Below are 12438 nucleotides of genomic sequence, written 5' to 3'. Positions count from 1 at the left end.
CTTGGGTCTCAGCAGTCCAATCTAGCTTAGTCAATAGGAGGACCTGTCAGGTCTGCTTAGCCCTGGACTGACTTTATAATCATCCATTCCAACTGTCCAAATCTCTTTCTTTCTACCCCTGACTGTCCCTCCCCTTCTCCATTCTCCATCCCCTGCTACCACGCTCCCTCTTCTCTCTCTTGCTCTGATCCCTACATTTAGCAGCTCTGTCCCAGATTCTTACAGTATTTACTGCTGACTGCAGGCACTCTGCTTTTCTTGAATAATAATATATGCGTCATCCCTCCCTCATTCCCTCTCTCCAGTGCTGTGACAATAGGAAACTAATGAAGATTACTGCTGGTGTTCATGTAAACTTGTCCTCTACCAACATCTTTCACCACTTTACCAGGCAATTCTTTGTTACTGGGCCAGGAATTGTATTGGGTCATTTAATTTCACTATGTGGGTGAGTAGAGAGGGAATCTGCCCTAGGGTCAGATTGCTTGCTCTTACTTAAATCCATGGCTGTCTTATCTGATGAGACACTGAAACTAGCTTATGGCCTTTTGTCTCTCTCTTCAAACACAGTGAAGGGAGCGGCACCAGGGTTGAATAGAGTTTGGGCTAGACCTTTGTCTCCTTGGTATCTTCTTGATTAATTAAAGCATGAGGGCGTGAGGTTTGTGTATGATTCAAGAATGTAGGGCCTTGTCATGTTTAAACTAAACATGAGTGTGTGTGCAAGACAGGGGAGTGAGTGATTGGTTGGAGTAATAGTTCAGCCATCTTCAGGGACAAAGGAAGTGGGTGTGGAGTGATAAAGAGCGGGAAACTGAAGAGGGAGGGATTTAGAGCTAGAAGAGTTGGGGATGATGGTATATAATGTGATGTGAGGGAGGGAAAACGGGGTGCCACTCTGCAGACTGGTATCGGCTTTGTTGAAAACTTTAATAAAGTAATTTCTTGATGTAACAAAAACTCTGTAAGACCTTATTTGTAATAAAGTATAGTGGTTATTTTCCACAACAAGGTTCACCTTCCAGCAGGACAATGACCCTAAGCATACTGCTAAAGCAACACTCGAATAGTTATGCAGGCTCAAGGTTTCAGTTTTTATGTCTTATTTCTTGTTTGTTTCACAATAAAACATATTTTGTATTTTCAAAGTGGTAGGCATTTTGTGTAAATCAAATGATACAAACCCCCAAAAAATCATTTTAATTCCAGGTTGTAAGGCAACAAAATAGGAAAAATGGCAAGGGGGGTGAATACTTTCGCAAGCTACTGTAAGAATGATGGGGGCCACTGTGTTCTTGGCGACCTTCAATACTGCAGACATTTTTTGGTACCTTTCCCCATATCTGTGCCTCGACACAATCCTGTCTCGGAGCTCTACGGGCAATTCCTTCGACCTCATGGCTTGGTTTTTGCTCTGACAAGCATTGTCAACTGTGGACCTCATATGGACAGGTGTGTGCCTTTCCAAATCATGTCCAATCAATTGAATTTACCACAAGTGGACTCCAATCAAGTTGTAGAAACATCTCAAGGATGATAAATGGAAACAGGATGCACCTGAGCTCAATTTCGAGTGTCATAGCAAAGGGTCTGTATACTGATGTAAATAAGGTATTTTTTTGTTTTTATAAATGTGCAAACATTTATAAAAACCTGTTTTAGCTTTGTTATTATGGGGTATTGTGTGTAGATTGATGAGAAAAAAATATAATTTAATAAATTTTAGAATAAGGCTGTAACGTAACAACATTTGGAAAAAGTAAATGGGTCTGAATGCACTTTAGCCATGTTATTTTTAACGATATATTTATTGTACTGTCCTAACGAATAGAAATGTAACAATGACATTTGGCTAAGCAAAAATTCACTTGGTTAAGTCCACAAAACTGAAAATGAACAGATTCAACAACCATATCTCTGTCACTCACAAATACAGTCATTGGTGGTAATTCTACAATTAACTCAGAAAGGCAAGGCACACCGGGAAAGTATAATGGAGGCGTGGCTTAGTAGGGGCGTGGCTTTCAAATTGTTTTTGGCCACCCGTGAGTGGAAGTGTTGTACCAGTTTAAGTGTTGGTTATGGTTATGCTAATGAAATTAAAGTTTGAGCATGTTTACTGCAAGGTCTGAGGAATTCGTAAATGCTTATGTAAGCGCATGTGGCATTCTAAACTATTAAATAATATTGTGATGCCCTTTAATCCAACAAGAGTGACCTTGTCAAAATATATGGTTCTCTTTATGTGATGGTTAAAAATACTGTATGTGCAAACTATATACCCTTCCTATTGTTAGAAATACTACGTGAGGTGTTATTGCGTGAGACTAAAAGAGTTGATGCTCTAACACTGACGAAGTGTAATAGCATCAGCACTGAGCAAAATGTTAATTTAACCCGTATAAACACAGTGTTAAGTTCAAAAACTGTCAGTGTTGATTTAACACTGGAGAATTTGCTGTGGGTGTTTGAAGGATGTACATTTGTAAGTCCCATTGCATTGAGTGTAATTTCCATCCAGTTGAGGTCCAAGGATACTTTGTGAGGGGGTATTTTGGGGTGGTAAATCTTTTGATCTCTGAGATTTATGCCCTGCTAGAAAACGACGAAGGGAGGGTCCGAAAACACATTACTGATACTGTCATCGGATCTTAGAATGTGCCATTGTTTGTGAACGATTCCCTTAATTTGTTCAGAGCATTTTGAGTACCGTGTAGTGAGAATGCAATAATGATTATTTTAGCAAAACTGTGCATGTAAGACATCAGGTCTCGATTTGTTTAGGATTTTTTCAACTGCAGTATTGATCTGACAATCTTTGTACCCCTTTAATTTCATTTTCTTAGCATTTCAACCATGTTTCTGTCAGAGTCTGATTGTTTTTTTGCTAATTATTTTGATTAGACAGAATTGGCTGTAGGGCAAACAGTTTTTCAAGGGAATACGGAAGTGGTCCAATGAAGCGGATGCTAAGCTACAGGACTGTTTTGCTAGCAGATCCTGGAAAATGTTCTGGGTTTAGTCCAATGGCATTGAGGAGTTTACCACATCAGTCACTGGCTTCATTAATAAGTGCATCGACGACGTTGTCCCCACAGTGACTATACATACTGTATCCCAACCAGAAGCCATGGATTACAGGCAACATCTACACTGAGCTAAAGGCTAGAACTGCCGCTTTCAAGGAGCAGGACACTAATCCGGACGCTTATAAGAAATCCCGCTACACCCTCCGACGAATCATCAAACAGGGAAATTGTCAATACAGGACTAAGATTGAATCCTACTACACCAGCTCTGACTCTTGTCGGATGTGGCAGGGCTTGCAAACTATCACGGATTACAAAGGGAAAACCAGCCAAGAGCTGCCCATTGACGCAAGCCTACCAGATGAGCTAAATGCCTTCTATGCTCACTTTGAGGCAAGCAACACTAAACCATGCGTGAGAGCACCAGCTGTTCCGGGCGACTGTATGATCACGCTCTCCGTTGCCAATGTCAGTGAGAGGTTTAAACAATTTATCATTCACAGGGCCGCAAGGCCAGACGGATTACCAGGATGCGTATTCAGAGCATGCGCTGACCAGCTGGGGTCTTCACTGACATGTTCAACCTCTCTCTGACCCAGTCTGTAATACCTACATGTTTCAAGCAAGCCACCATAGTCCCTGTTCCTAAGAACGCCAAAGTAACCTGTCTAAATGACTACCGCCCTGTAGCACTCACATCTGTAGCCATGAAATGCTTTGAAAGGCTGGTCATGGCTCACATTCACACCATCATCCCAGAAACCCTGGACCCACTCCAATTCGCATACCGCCCCAACAGATCCACAGATGACGCAATTATATTGCACTCCACACTGCCTTTTCCCACCTGGACAAAAGGAACACCTACGTGAGAGTGCTGTTTATTGACTACTGTTCAGCGTTCAACACCCTAGCGCCCTCCAAGCTCATCACTAAGCTAAGAACCCGGGGACTGAACACCAGGTGGGGAGGGTAGGCAACAACACATCCACCACGCTGACCCTCAACACAGGGGCCCCTCAAGGCTGAATGCTTAATCCCCTCCTGTACTCCCTGTTCACCCATGACTGTATGGCCACGCATGACTCCAACACCATCCTTAAGTTTGCCAATGACACAACGGTGGTAGGCCTGATCACCGATGACGATGAGACAGCTTATAGGGAGGAGGTTAGAGACCTGGCAGTGTGGTGCCAGAACAACAACTGCTCCCTCAACGTGGGCAAGACAAAGGAGCTTATCGTGGACTACAGGAAACGGAGGGCCGAACACTCCCCCATTCACATCGACAGGGCTGTAGTAGAGCGGGTCGAGAGCTTCAAGTTCCTCGGTGTCCATATCACTAAGGACATATCATGGTTCAAACATACCAACATAGTCGTGAAGAGGGCACGACAACGCCTCTTCCCCCTCAGGAGGCTGAAAAGATTTGGCATGTGCCTTCAGATCCTCAAAAAGTTATACAACTGCACCATTGAGAGCATCTTGACTGGCTGCATCACCGCTTGGTATGGCAACTGCAGTACATCACTGGGGCCGAACTCCCTGCCATCCAGAACCTCTATACCAGGCGGTGTCAGAGGAAGGCCCTAGAAATGGTGAAAGTCTCCAGCCACCCAAGTGATATACTTTTCTCTCTGCTACTGCACAGCAAGCGGTACCGGAGCACCAAGTCTGTGACCAAAAGGCACCTGAACAGCTTCTACCCCCAAGCCATAAGATTGCTGAACAGTTAATCAAATGGCTACCTGGACCATTTACATTGACCCCCTTTATTATTTATTTATCTTAATTATTTTGCACTGACTACCTTGCACTGGCTCTATGCACACTCACTAGACTCTACCCACACACTCACACATTCTACACTGACACTGCAATACACACACACACACGCATATTGACGCCACACCCTCACACATAGACACACTTTACATACGCTGCTGCTACTCTGTTTATTATATATCCTGATTGCCTAGTTACTTTTACCCCTTCCCACATGTACAGTCGTGGTCAAAAGTTTTGAGAATGACACAAATATTAATTTTCACAAAGTCTGCTGCGGGTGGGCATTCCTCCTCGGAGGCGGTTCCGGCTCCGGGCTTGACCCCCACCCTCCAACAAACCCCCCAAAGCGCCCCTAGTCCGGTCTGGCCCTGCTGGCCAAGCAGCTTGGTTTGAAGAAATCAACTGTGGGAGCAATTATTAGGAAATGGAAGACATACAAGACCACTGATAATCTCCCTCGATCTGGGGCTCCATGCAAGATCTCACCCTGTGGGGTCAAAATGATCACAAGAACGGTGAGCAAAAATCCCAGAACCACACAGGGGGACCTAGTGAATGACCTGTTGAGAGCTGGGACCAAAGTAACAAAGCCTACCATCAGTAACACACTACGCCGCCAGGGACTCAAATCCTGCAGTGCCAGACGTGTCCCCCTGCTTAAGCCAGTACATGTCCATGCCCGTCTGAAGTTTGCTAGAGTGCATTTGGATGATCCAGAAGAGGATTGGGAGAATGTCATATGGTCAGATGAAACCAAAATATAACTTTTTGGTAAAAACTCAACTCGTCGTGTTTGGAGGACAAAGAATGCTGAGTTGCATCCAAAGAACACCATACCTACTGTGAAGCATGGGGGTGGAAACATCATGCTTTGGGGCTGTTTTTCTGCAAAGGGACCAGGACGACTGATCCGTGTAAAGGAAAGAATGAATGGGGCCATGTATCGTGAGATTTTGAGTGAAAACCTTCCATCAGCAAGGGCATTGAAGATGAAACGTGGCTGGGTCTTTCAGCATGACAATGATCCCAAACACACCGCCTGGGCAACGCAGGAGTGGCTTCGTAAGAAGCATTTCAAGGTCCTGGAGTGGCCTAGCCAGTCTCCAGATCTCAACCCCATAGAAAATCTTTGGAGGGAGTTGAAAGTCCGTGTTGCCCAGCGACAGCCCCAAAACATCACTGCTCTAGAGATCTGCATGGAGGAATGGGCCAAAATACCAGCAACAGTGTGTGAAAACCTTGTGAAGACTTACAGAAAACGTTTGACCTGTGTCATTGCCAACAAAGGGTATATAACAAAGTATAGAGAAACTTTTTTTATTGACCAAATACTTATTTTCCACCATAATTTGCAAATAAATTCATTAAAAATCCTACAATGTGATTTTCTGGATTTTTTTTCTCATTTTGTCTGTCATAGTTGACGTGTACCTATGATATAAATTACAGGCCTCTCTCATCTTTTTAAGTGGGAGAACTTGCACAATTGGTGGCTGACTAAAGTATTTAGTCAGCCACCAATTGTGCAAGTTCTCCCACTTAAAAAGATGAGAGAGGCCTGTAATTTTCATCATAGGTACACGTCAACTATGACAGACATTGAGAATTTTTTTTCCAGAAAATCACATTGTAGGATTTTTAATGAATTTATTTGCAAATTATGGTGGAAAATAAGTACCTACAAACAAGCAAGATTTCTGGCTCTCACAGACCTTTAACTTCTTCTTTAAGAGGCTCCTCTGTCCTCCACTCGTTACCTGTATTAATGGCACCTGTTTGAACTTGTTATCAGTATAAAAGACACCTGTCCACAACCTCAAACAGTCACACTCCAAACTCCACTATGGCCAAGACCAAAGAGCTGTCAAAGGACACCAGAAACAAAATTGTAGACCTGCACCAGGCTGGGAAGACTGAATCTGCAATAGGTAAGCAGCTTGGTTTGAAGAAATCAACTGTGGGAGCAATTATTAGGAAATGGAAGACATACAAGTGTCACACCCTGGCTCTGGGGACTCTATATGTTGAGCCAGGGTGTGTAGATTCTATGTGTTTATGTTCTGTGTGGGAGTTCTAGTTGTTGATTTTCTATGTTGGCCAGAGTGGCTCCCAATCAGAGGCAACGAGTGTCAGCTGTTACTGGTTGTCTCTGATTGGGAGCCATATTTAAACAGTCTGTTTCCCTTAGTGTTTGTGGGATCTTGTTTCCGTTTGGTTTGTTTCTTTGTTAACCGTAGGACTGCACGTTTGGTTTATTGTTTTGTTGTTATATTATCACTTAAGATAATAAAGTTCAGTATGTTCGCAACCAACGCTGCGCATTGGTCTACTCTCTACGACGATCGTGACAGAAGATCCCACCATACCAGGACCAAGCAGCGTGTCCAGGAGCAGGCAGCCTGGACGTGGGAGCAGATCTTGGACGGGCAGGGGTCCTGGACCTGGGAGGAAATCCAGGCCGGGATGGATCGCCGGCCATGGAAGGAGACGGTAGAGGCGCGACGGAGAGAGGAGCAACGGCGTAAACAGTGTCGTCGTCCGTCGGACGAGAGGCAACCCCAAAACATTTTTAGGGGGGGGCACACGGCATGGGCGACTGGGCAGCAGGAGGCTGCCACAGGGCGATTTGGGAGATTTGGAGAGGAGGCCACCGGGTTTGGGGGGCCAGAAGGCAGGTTGGCGGAGCCTGGATGGAGAGCGGAACCAACTTCCTGTACTCAGGCATGGCAGCATGGGACTGGGCAGGTTCCGCGGTATGCGGAGCGGCGTACTGTGCCACGAGTGGTCCGGCATAGTCCGTTACGTCCTGTGCGAGCACCCCGCACGTGTCGTGCGAAGGTGGGCATGCAGCCAGGACGGAGTGTGCCGGCTCAGCGCTCGTGGTCTCCAGTGCCTCTCCTCGGTCCCGGATATCCTGCGCCAGTGTCGCGTGCTGTTATGCCAGTACGGGTACACAGCCCTGTGCGTCCTGTGCGGATGCCTCACACAGAGTGTGTGAAGGTAGGCATTCAGCCAGGACGGGTTGTGGCCGCTCTTCACTCCAGGTCTCCTATCCGTCTCCACAGCCCGGTCCGGCCTGTTCCTGCCCCTCGCACCAAGCCTACGGTGCGCGTCGCCAGCCCGGCCCGGCCTGTTCCTGCCACTCGCACCAAGCCTACGGTGTGCGTCGCCAGCCTGGCCCGGCCTGTTCCTGCCACTCGCACCAAGCCTACGGTGCGCGTCGCCAGCCCGGCCCGGCCTGTTCCTGCCACTCGCACCAAGCCTACGGTGCGCGTCGCCAGCCCGCCCCGGCCTGTTCCTGCTCCTCGCACCAAGCCTACGGTGCGCGTCGCCAGCCCAGCCCGACCTGTTCCTGCTCCTCGCACCAAGCCTACGGTGCGCGTCGCCAGCCCGGCCCGGCCTGTTCCTGCCACTCGCACCAAGCCAGGGGTGCGAGTCGTCAGCCCGATACGGTCCGTTCCTGCTCCACGCACCAAGCCAGGGGTGCGTATCGTCAGCCCGGTCCCGCCCGTTGCTGCTCCACGCATCAAACCAGGGGTGCGCATCGTCAGCCCGGTCCGGTTTGTTCCTGCTCCACGCACCAAGCCAGGGGTGCGTATCGTCAGCCCGGTCCGGCCCGTTGCTGCTCCACGCACCAAGCCAGGGGTGCGCATCGTCAGCCCGGTCCGGTCCGTTCCTGCTCCACGCACCAAGCCAGGGGTGCGCGTCGTCAGTCCTGCACAACCCGTGCCTGGGTCACCGGTGCCTGATCAGGTACCGGTCAGCTGCTCCACAACGGAGCTTAAGCAATCCGCTCCTTCGATGTCCAGTCCAGCTCCAGCCAGCGGGGCCAGACCGGACCAGGGGCGCTACGGGGGGATTATTGAAGGGTGGTGGTCTAGCCCGGAGCCGGAACCGCCTCCGAGGAGGAATGCCCACCCAGCCCTCCCCTGTTTGGGTTTTGTTGAGGCGCGGTCGCAGTCCGCGCCTTTGGGGGGGGGGGGGTGCTGTCACACCCTGGCTCTGGGGACTCTATATGTTGAGCCAGGGTGTGTAGATTCTATGTGTTTATGTTCTGAGTGGGAGTTCTAGTTGTTGATTTTCTATGTTGGCCAGAGTGGCTCCCAATCAGAGGCAACGAGTGTCAGCTGTTGCTGGTTGTCTCTGATTGGGAGCCATATTTAAACAGTCTGTTTCCCTTAGTGTTTGTGGGATCTTGTTTCCGTTTGGTTTGTTTCTGTGTTAACCGTAGGACTGCACGTTTCGTTTATTGTTTTGTTGTTATATTATCACTTAAGATAATAAAGTTCAGTATGTTCGCAACCAACGCTGCGCATTGGTCTACTCTCTACGACGATCGTGACAACAAGACCACTGATAATCTCCCTCGATCTGGGGCTCCACGCAAGATCTCACCCCGTGGGGTCAAAATGATCACAAGAACGGTGAGCAAAAATCCCAGAACCACACGGGGGGACCTAGTGAATGACCTGCAGAGAGCTGGGACCAAAGTAACAAAGCCTACCATCAGTAACACACTACGCCGCCAGGGACTCAAATCCTGCAGTGCCAGACGTGTCCCCCTGCTTAAGCCAGTACATGTCCAGGCCCGTCTGAAGTTTGCTAGAGTGCATTTGGATGATCCAGAAGAGGATTGGGAGAATATCATATGGTCAGATGAAACCAAAATAGAACTTTTTGGTAAAAACTCAACTGGTTGTGTTTGGAGGACAAAGAATGCTGAGTTGCATCCAAAGAACACCATACCTACTGTGAAGCATGGGGGTGGAAACATCATGCTTTGGGGCTGTTTTTCTGCAAAGGGACCAGGACGACTGATCCGTGTAAAGGAAAGAATGAATGGGGCCATGTATCGTGAGATTTTGAGGGAAAACGTGGCTGGGTCTTTCAGCATGACAATGATCCCAAACACACCGCCCGGGCAACGAAGGAGTGGCTTCGTAAGAAGCATTTCAAGGTCCTGGAGTGGCCTAGCCAGTCTCCAGATCTCAACCCCATAGAAAATCTTTGGAGGGAGTTGAAAGTCTGTGTTGCCCAGCGACAGCCCCAAAACATCACTGCTCTAGAGGAGATCTTCATGGAGGAATGGGCCAAAATACCATCAACAGTGTGTGAAAACCTTGTGAAGACTTACAGAAAACGTTTGACCTGTGTCATTGCCAACAAAGGGTATATAACAAAGTATTGAGAAACTTTTGTTATTGACCAAATACTTATTTTCCACCATAATTTGCAAATAAATTCATTAAAAATCCTACAATGTGATTTTCTGGAGAAAAGAAATCTATTTTTGTCTGTCATAGTTGACGTGTACCTATGATGAAAATTACAGGCCTCTCTCATCTTTTTGAGTGGGAGAACTTGCACAATTGGTGGCTGACTAAATACTTTTTTTCCCCACTGTATTTACAATATTTTATATATTTATCAAATAAATGTGTTGGATGAAACAAGTTTATCTTCTCAGCCACATCTATATCAAGATGTATTTATATCTCATACACTCTTAAAAATAAAGGTGCAAGTTTCAACTAAATAAGGTTCTTAAAAGTGATGCTATAGGGCAGGGTTGTCAAACTCATTCCATAGAGGGCCTAGTGTCGGCTGGTTTTTGGTTTTTCCTTTCAATTAAGATCTAAACAACCAGGTGAGGGGAGTTCCTTACTAATTAGTGACCTTAATTCATAAATCAAGTACAAGGGAGGAACGAAAAGCCGTAGACACTCGGCCCTCCGTGGAATGAGTTTGACACCTGTGGCATAGGGGAACCATTTTTCAGGGTCTCTGAAGAACAAGAAATGGAATGAAAAATGAAATGAAGAATTCCCCAAAAAAGAAATGTTTTGGCCCTCCCGGACCGGAATTGAATAGCCTTGATTTAGGGTTTTGAGCCTTATTTATACATTTCTCAGGGTTACTTTTCGAGTGACTTTTCGAGTTACCAGTATCACCCATGACTGTGCTTGCTAGTGACAGAGACATGGTTGTAGCATTCATAAATGTTTAGGCCTATAGCCTTCACCAAGTGAGATTCTAAGTGAATATGTTGTTGTGAAGCAGAAGCTGATGTGGTGGATTGGACAGTGAGGAGGCAGACATGATGTTCTGTTGCTCACCTCTCTTAGATGCTTTTATTTACTATATTAATAGGTGCAGGATGAAAAGGCCAATAAACTTTGTACAGAAAATACTGTTCTCAGCATAAACTATTCTGGCAACAACTCCTTGCCTAAAACAAAACTCAGGTATGGCTCTACTCTAGCCAACCTGTTACCTGCCCAGTCTGCTTTCCTCCCAGGCAAAGGCCAACTGAGCACTTAAGTACTCTTTCCATGAACTCTCTTCCACTAGGAATGTTCCACCATGATAGCCTCAAAACACATTTCTACCATAAATGCATCATTTCCCATGGACGTATAACATCATAAACAATAGTTTTACATAAACCCACACTTCACTAACTTGTGCCATATCTTCTTCTTTAAGTCACACAATACACATTCATGAAGTAATTCACCCCCGGGATAATTCATCACTTTGGTTATTCCCATCAACCAATAAATGTTCCTCGATGACTCGCAGACTAATGTAGGTCTTGCGTAATGCAAACCTACATTTCAACAAGGGAACAGAGCGGAGCTTCAAACAAACACATCAGGTAGGTTAAGTTGTATGATTATTGTATACCAACACTTCGATCGTTATTCAAATAATATATTTCACATTGCTAGAGCATGTACGTTTAAAGGGGCATCTGTATACACGGTAGAAATATGGTTAACAAGTTACATTGTTTTAGTTACTGGCGTGCACAACAAACACTCGACTTCGGCGCCTTATGTCAAAGTATTGTTGGCAAACGGAATGTGCAACTCTAACCAACATATTCTCTTTTAGGATTCTTGGCTATACCTTGATGAGATACAACAGAGTCTTTCTCAAAGCAATAATTTGTTTGTGTCATTGTCTATAAGTGACGGACATGCGTTCCATGACAGTTGTCATTAAAAGTATTTGTTTCACTACAATACATATTTCATAAGGCCTTCTTTTGAGGGCCTAGTTATACCCTAATAGTGGCATCATAGTTTACAGGCCACATCAGGCCTGCTGCAAGTGATATTATGCTGGCTTGCAAAGTGATGTGTAATTCCTATTGGAATCCAGCCAGTGGGGATATCCAACATTTGTACTTTTTATTCACAAGCAACCTGCATTCAGAATGACTGCTGGGGTTGGGAATACTAAAATATGAGACTACCTTAAACATCTAAACTGGAACAACCATTTCACTAACGGGTACAATAAATCCAAGTAACAGATTGGAATAGTTTAGAAAACTGTATGCTATTTATATTTGAGTAGCGTAAGATTAATTAATTAATGCAAAAACATAGATATTAAAACTGGGGTGTGGTTTTGGTTCAACTCTGGTTATTAACACCAACACTGGGGTTATTTTACACCACTGAGTGTTAATTGAACTCTTTACAATGTTAATTTAACTCATGAATCAACACTATACATTTTACACTGAAAAACACTGGCCAATTTGCTGCGTGCTATGAAAGGGACATCTGCAGGCTTCCATACATTTCAATAACCTTTTAGAATTCTGAAG

Source organism: Coregonus lavaretus (assembly GCF_964263955.1).
Source record: "Coregonus lavaretus genome assembly, chromosome: 12".
NCBI lineage: Eukaryota > Metazoa > Chordata > Actinopteri > Salmoniformes > Salmonidae > Coregonus > Coregonus lavaretus.
Note: the sequence above shows the minus strand (reverse complement) of the source record.